Source organism: Pongo abelii, chromosome 9 (assembly GCF_028885655.2).
Source record: "Pongo abelii isolate AG06213 chromosome 9, NHGRI_mPonAbe1-v2.0_pri, whole genome shotgun sequence".
NCBI classification, from domain to species: Eukaryota; Metazoa; Chordata; class Mammalia; order Primates; family Hominidae; genus Pongo; species Pongo abelii.
The window spans coordinates 105,128,107-105,134,970 of record NC_071994.2 but is presented as its reverse complement, the minus strand read 5'-3'; positions in this window follow the sequence as shown (position 1 = coordinate 105,134,970).

Below are 6,864 nucleotides of genomic sequence, written 5' to 3'. Positions count from 1 at the left end.
AGCAAGTTGTCAATATCTAGTAAGGCTGAATATATCCTACTAATCAACAGTTCTATGAGATAGAAGCCTAGAGATCCAGGAGCTCAAGCCCAGCCTGAGCAACACAGAAAGACCTCATCTGCAAAAAAAAAGAAAAAAGACTTAGAGAACACTTCAGAGGAAGATATGCCCAAGGATATTTATTCCAGCATTATTCATACAACCAATATGTCTAACAACAGGGAGATGGATAGATATGGTAAGGCCATCCAGTTAAAATGGATAAACAGGCTGGGAGCTGTGGCTCACGCCTGTAATCCCAGCACTTTGGGAGGCTGAGGCGGGCAAATCACCTGAGGTCGGGAGTTTGAGACCAGCCTGACCAACATGGAGAAACCCCGTCTCTGCTAAAAATACAAAATTAGCCGGGTGTGGTGGCAGGTGCCTGTAATCCCACCTACTCGGAGGCTGAGGCAGGAGAATCACTTGAACCCGGGAGGCGGAAGTTGCAGTGAGCCGAGATTATGCCATTGCACTCCAGCCTGGGCAACAAGAGCGAAACTCCGTCTCAAAAAAAAAAAAAAAAAAAAGGATAAACAGGAGTTATTTGTATCAACATAGATAAAATCTGAAAAAATGCTGGGTAATAAAAGTAAGTTTGCAAAAATTTTAAAACAGTATAATATATAACATATATAACAGTATATAATGTTAATAGAAACATACGTAGTAAAAGTATAAAATATACAGAAGGGCTGGGCACAGTGGCTCACACCTATAATCCCAGTACTTTGGGAGGCTGAGGCAGGAGAATCTCTTGAGGCCAGGAGTTCAAGACCAGCCTGGGCAATATAGGAAGACCTCGCTCTTTAAAAAATTTTAAAAAGGCCAGGTGCGGTGGCTCATGCCTGTAATCCCAGCACTTTGGGAGGCCGAGGCAGGTGGATCACGAAGTCGGGAGTTCAAGACCAGCCTGGCCATGATGGTGAAAGCTCATCTCTACTAAAAATACAAAAATTAGCCGGGCGCAGTGGCAGGCGCCTGTAATCCCAGCTACTCGGGAGGCCGAGGCAGGAGAATCACTTGAATCCAGGGGGCGGAGGTTGCAGTGAGCCGAGATCCTGTGACAGAGTGAGACTCTGTCTCAAAAAAAAAAAAAAAAAAAAAAAAAAAAAATGAGCCAGGTAGTCCCAGCTACTCCGGAGGTTGAAGTAGGAGGATTATTTGAGACTGGGAGTTTGAGACTGCGGTGAGCAGTGTTCACACCACTGCACTCCAGCCTGGGTGACAGAGTGAGACCCTGTCTCAAATAAATAAATAAATAAATAAATATATAAATATAACAAATATCAGATATATATATATGTATATATATATATATGCAGGAGAAGGATGCCCACTGGCTTCAGGATATCGGTTATTTCCAGAAAGGGAAGGAGGAAGATGGTTTGGGAGTAAAAACTTCAAGAAAATCTGAAGTAAGGCCATGAGCAAGGTGACTGTGGTTATAACAAGGTAATGTGAGATATCACTGTGGTGTTAGAATTGTTCATTATCTTTTTATTTTCATTTATTTATTTATTTATTTATATTTTATTTATTTATTTTTTTGAGATGGAGTCTCATTCCATTGCCCAGGCTGGAGTGCAGTGGTGCCATCTCGGCTCACTGAAATCTCTGCCTCTGGGTTCAAGCAATTCTCCTGCGTCAGCCTCCCTAGTAGCTGGGATTACAGGCACCCACCACCATGCCTGGCTAATTTTTGTATTTTTAGTGAAAACAGGGTTTCACCATGTTGGCCAGGCTGGTCTCAAACTCTTGGCCTTAAGTGATCCACCGCCTGTGCCTCCCGAGGTGCTGGGATCACAGGCATGAGCCACTGCACCTGGCCATTTAAAAAAAAATTTTTTATTTGTTTTGGAGACAGGGTCTCATTCTATTGCCCAGGCTGAGTGCAGTGACGTGAAGAAGGCTAACTGCAGCCTCAACCTCCAGGGCTCAAGTGATATTCCTATCTCAGCCTCCCGAGGAGTTGGGACTAGAGGCACACACCACCATGCCTGGCTAAATGTTATTTTTTGTAAAGGCAGGGTCTTTCCATGTTGCCCAGGCTTGTATTGAACTCCTGGGCTCGAGAGATCCTCCCGCCTTGGCCTCCCAAAGTGCTGGGATTATAGGTGTAAGTCACTGTGCCCAGCCTCTGTTCATTATCTCGACTGTGCTAGTGAATAGAGAAACTTACACAGGTGATAAAACTGAATAGAACGTAATATACATACCACACACACACACATGCACAAATGAGTATGAGTAAAACTGGAAAAATCTGAATAAGATCAGTGAGTATCAATGTAAGTATTCTAGTTATGATATTACACTACAGTTTTGTACAATGTCACCATTATCGGGGAAACTGGGCAAAGTGTACAAAGGATCTGTCTGTATTACTTCACACAATTGCATGTGAACCTACATTTATCTCAAGAATTTTAATTTAAAAATGTTAAATACGGTAAAATTTTAACTGTCAAACCTGGGTGGAGGGTATGTTATGTATTCCCTGCACTTTTTTCATATTTAAAAGAAAAAAGCAATATCTGGAACCCACTACAGAACTGATTCAATCACCAGAAGTAGAAGTAGAGATCAGTCATCTATACAGACAGTCCTCAACTTACGGTGGTTCAACTTCAGATCTTTCTACTACAACGGTGCAAAAGGGATACACATTCCATAGGGACTGTACTTCAAGCACCCATGCAACCATCATTTTTCACTTTTAGTACAGTTTTCAATAAATTACATGAGGCATTCAACACTTTATTGTAAAATAGCCTTGGTGTTAGATGATTTTGCCCAACTGTAGGCTAATATATGTGTTCTAAGCACATTTGAGGCAGGCTCGGTTAAACTATGATGTTTGGTATGTTAGGTGTCTTAAATGCATTTTTGACTTCTGATATTTTCAGCTTACAATGTGTTTATTGGGACATAACCCCCTCATAAGTTGAGGAGCATCTCAATTTGTAAAAAGCTTCACTCATTATTCTCAAGCAAAGCCAGGATTGTAAACCATTTGTTACTTTGGAGTGAGACCAAATTGGGTTCAAATCCTGGACCCAGCAATCACTTGTCCTGTGACCTATGGCAAATTACTTAACCTCTTTAAGTTTTAGCCTCCTCATATAAAGTGGAAATGTAATAGAACCTTGGTAATCCACTTTTTGGATGTATAGCATATTTTCTGCTTCCATATCTATAAGCACATCCTTGACTGATGCAGGAAGCTAGCTTACTCCTTTTCCTAATGTCAGGCAATGCTGCTGATATACAGTGCTGCTCCTCTAATTCTAGTAACTGTTCCTCATTCTGAGTTTAGGGTTTTCACTACTCCTTCCGTCTGGTTGTCATGTTGTTGATTCCACCTCTGGCTGAGTAGTATGTATCTCAGATCTGGCCAATAGCATTTCTAAGGCTACAGGGATTAGTTAACAGATGGTCAAAGTACCCCACTTAAGCCAATGTCACAAGATGGGATTTTTGTTGAGATTCTTGGGAATCTTGAGATAGGTGTTATTTTCCCACTGGTTTTTTGAACTGACAGGATGTATGCTAGGTATACTAAATTTTTTTTTTTTTTTTTTTTTTTTTTTTGAGACGGAGTCTCGCACTGTCGCCTGGGCTGGAGTGCAGTGGCGCCATCTTGGCTCACTGCAAGCTCTGCCTCCTGGGTTCATGCCATTCTCCTGCCTCAGCCTCCCGAGTAGCTGGGACTACAGGCGCCCGCCACCACGCCCGGCTAATTTTTTGTATTTTTAGTAGAGACGGGGTTTCACCGTGTTAGCCAGGATGGTCTCGAGCTCCTGACCTTGTGATCTGCCTGCCTCGGCCTCCCAAAGTGCTGGGATTACAGGCATGAGCCACCGTGCCCAGCCAGGTATACTAACATTTTTGTACATGGAAAGACACAAACTAAGAAGGGAGTCAACAGAGAGAATATGAACTGAGAGAGAAAACGGGTCTTGCATTAAATCAGGCCAAAAAGCAAGCCAAACTACTATGGGACTTTTCAGTTATGTGGGCTACTACATTCACTTTTTGCTTAAGACAATTTGGATCAAATTTTCTTTCACTTATAACCCCAAAGATTCTACTGACTTAACCTACTTTGAAGGGGTAGTTGAGAAGATTAAATAAAGTAAGACATGTCAAGCACTAACTCTGACTAGAAACAAACATAACAACAGGCTGGGAGTGGTGGCTCACACCTGTAATCCCAGCACTTTGGGAGGCTGAAGCAGTCGGATCACCTGAGGTCAGGAGTTCAAGACCAGCCTGACCAACATGGTGAAATCATGTCTCTACTGAAGCTACAAAAGTTAGCCAGGTGCGGTGGCAGGTGCCTGTAATCCCAGCTACTCAGGAGGTTGAGGCAAGAGAATAGCTTGAACCTGGGAGGCGGAGGTGGCACTGAGCCGATATTGTGCCATTGCACTCCAGCCTGGGTGACAGGGCAAGACTCCATCTCAAAAAAAAAAAAAAACCCAATAATACTGTCTTTCTACTTCCAGAACTATAAGCACACCCTTTGACTTACAAGGGATGCTAATTTGTTCCTGTCATTAATGTCAGACAACGCTGCTAGTATAAAATAGAAATAAATAGGTAATCTGATTTGTTGCCAAATAATATTTTAACTATTCGGTTAATACAAGGGAGAAAGACAAGGAAATCCCTACAAAACTTTATTTTAGGTTTCTTTGGACATATACTTCTGCCTGTGGAACAGTTTAATCTTTCTTAACTTTCGCCTTTCTTCAAGGTACCTTTCCCCATTCTTTGTTTCTTCACAAACATTATCTAATAGGACTCCCAGATCTATTTTGAAGAATTTCCTGACTACTTCACGCAGGCATGATTTCTTCTCTTGAAGTTTTTTTGCAATTACGGTCTCTGCTAGGCATCCGATACTTACATGCTGTCTTGTACTATTAGTAATACTAACATGTATGAATGCCTTACGTCTCCACAAGACCAACTTTCTTGAGTAATTGAGTCTTTCTCTTTCTCATTGCACCTATCACAGTTATGGGCACTAGAATGTAAGCTCCCTAATTTAGAAATTTTTGTTCATTGGTGTATTTGCAGTGCCTCGAAAGTGGCCAGGACATAACAGGTAATCAATAAGCATCTGTGGGGCCGGGCATTGTGGCTCACACCTGTAATCCCAGCACTTTGGGAGGCTGAGGTGGGCAGATCACTTGAGGTCAGGAGTTCAAGACCAGCCTAGCCAACACTGTGAAACTCCATCTCTACTAAAAATACAAAAATTAGCCAGGCATGGTAGCACGCGCGTGTAGCCCCAGCTACTTGGGAGGCTGAGGCCCGAGAATGGGTTGAGCCCAGGAGGTGAAGGTTGCAGTGAGCTGAGATCGCGCCACTGCACTCAGGCCTGGGTGATGGAGCGAGACTCCGACTTAAAAAAAAAGCACCTGTGGGATGCATGAGAATGAATGGTAGTTCCTTAAAAATTCTTGTTGATTAACTGGATGACTGAGAAGCCTTCAGGGTAGACAGTTTTTCTTAAGAAGCCTCCAGTGAGTTTCTAGAACCTTCAGACCAGTTTTCAAAGTTTTAAGGACCAGTGCTGGTTGCAGATGAGTTGGAACAAGGATGACAGACCTGTGAATCTGAATACAAGGAGAACTCAGGACAAGGGAGCTTCCTTCTCTGACCACAGCTTCCTACCACAGTTCCCACTTCCCAGTTCTTAGTACCTCAAACACCAAAATTTAATAATTCACACATAATTCATCATGAAGTATGATGCCTTGAGATGTTATCACTGCTATGAGCTCGGTTCAGTTAATTCTGTGCTTTGACAACTACTATGTACCTCTATTTGATCTTTGGACTTTGGACTTTTTTCACCCCAATTTATCACTGCCGGACTAATCTTTCTAGAATATCACTTTCATGATGCTACTACCCCTATTCAAAAGTCCTTAATGATTGCTATACATCACCTACTTAAAAGATTTAAATTTCTTAGCTTTGTGCCCACAGCTCTCAGTGACCAAGTCCCCAGTAATCTATCTTCCCTGTTATTATCCAGAACTCCAGAACAGAACTTATTAGTTTTAACTACTCAGATGTACTCATGTCCCCCCAAATCACCTTATGTTTTTGTATCTTTGAATTTATTTTTGCTCATGTGATCTAAATATCCCAACTTCTCTAAGTCCCTCTTTTTAATGTCCAAATTACAATTCTGCAAGACCCCTCTTCTTTAAGTTACTTTTGGAATTTTTGGAGAATGCTCTCAGAAAGTCTCAGAAAGCCATTCTGTGGTCACTTGTCACCACGGCCAGTTGTCTCACTCCAGACAACCCCTCTTCTCTCAGTTGATCAGAGTTTGCTTTTACAAAGCTGGCTTCTACGGGCTGCGGCTGCTGCTCTCTAGGGACAATTTTTGCCACAGACATGTTCCTGGGCTGCATATCTAATCCCATGCTGGGCAGCTAAATCCAGACTACAGTATGAATCCAGACTATAATAGTCTGCAGAATTTAACAAAAGGTTGAAGTATAACTAGAGGGATGACTGTACAGTAAATTTAAGGTGGGCACATAGGTATGAAGGCTGCTAAAGTCAATCAGCTCAGCCACTGCAGAGGAGGCTTCCATGCTGATGATCTATAACCCTCAGCACCAACCTTTCCCCCTCCCTCACTTTCCACACTCTCCACAGTTGCACTTCAAAGGCCAGTTTCTCTCTACCAACAGTTGTCAGTCAGACAATGGGTATGTATTGTCTTTCAAGTTCTAGGCATTGTGGACACAAAGGTAAACAAAATGGATACAGTACTTGTTTTCATGAAAGATA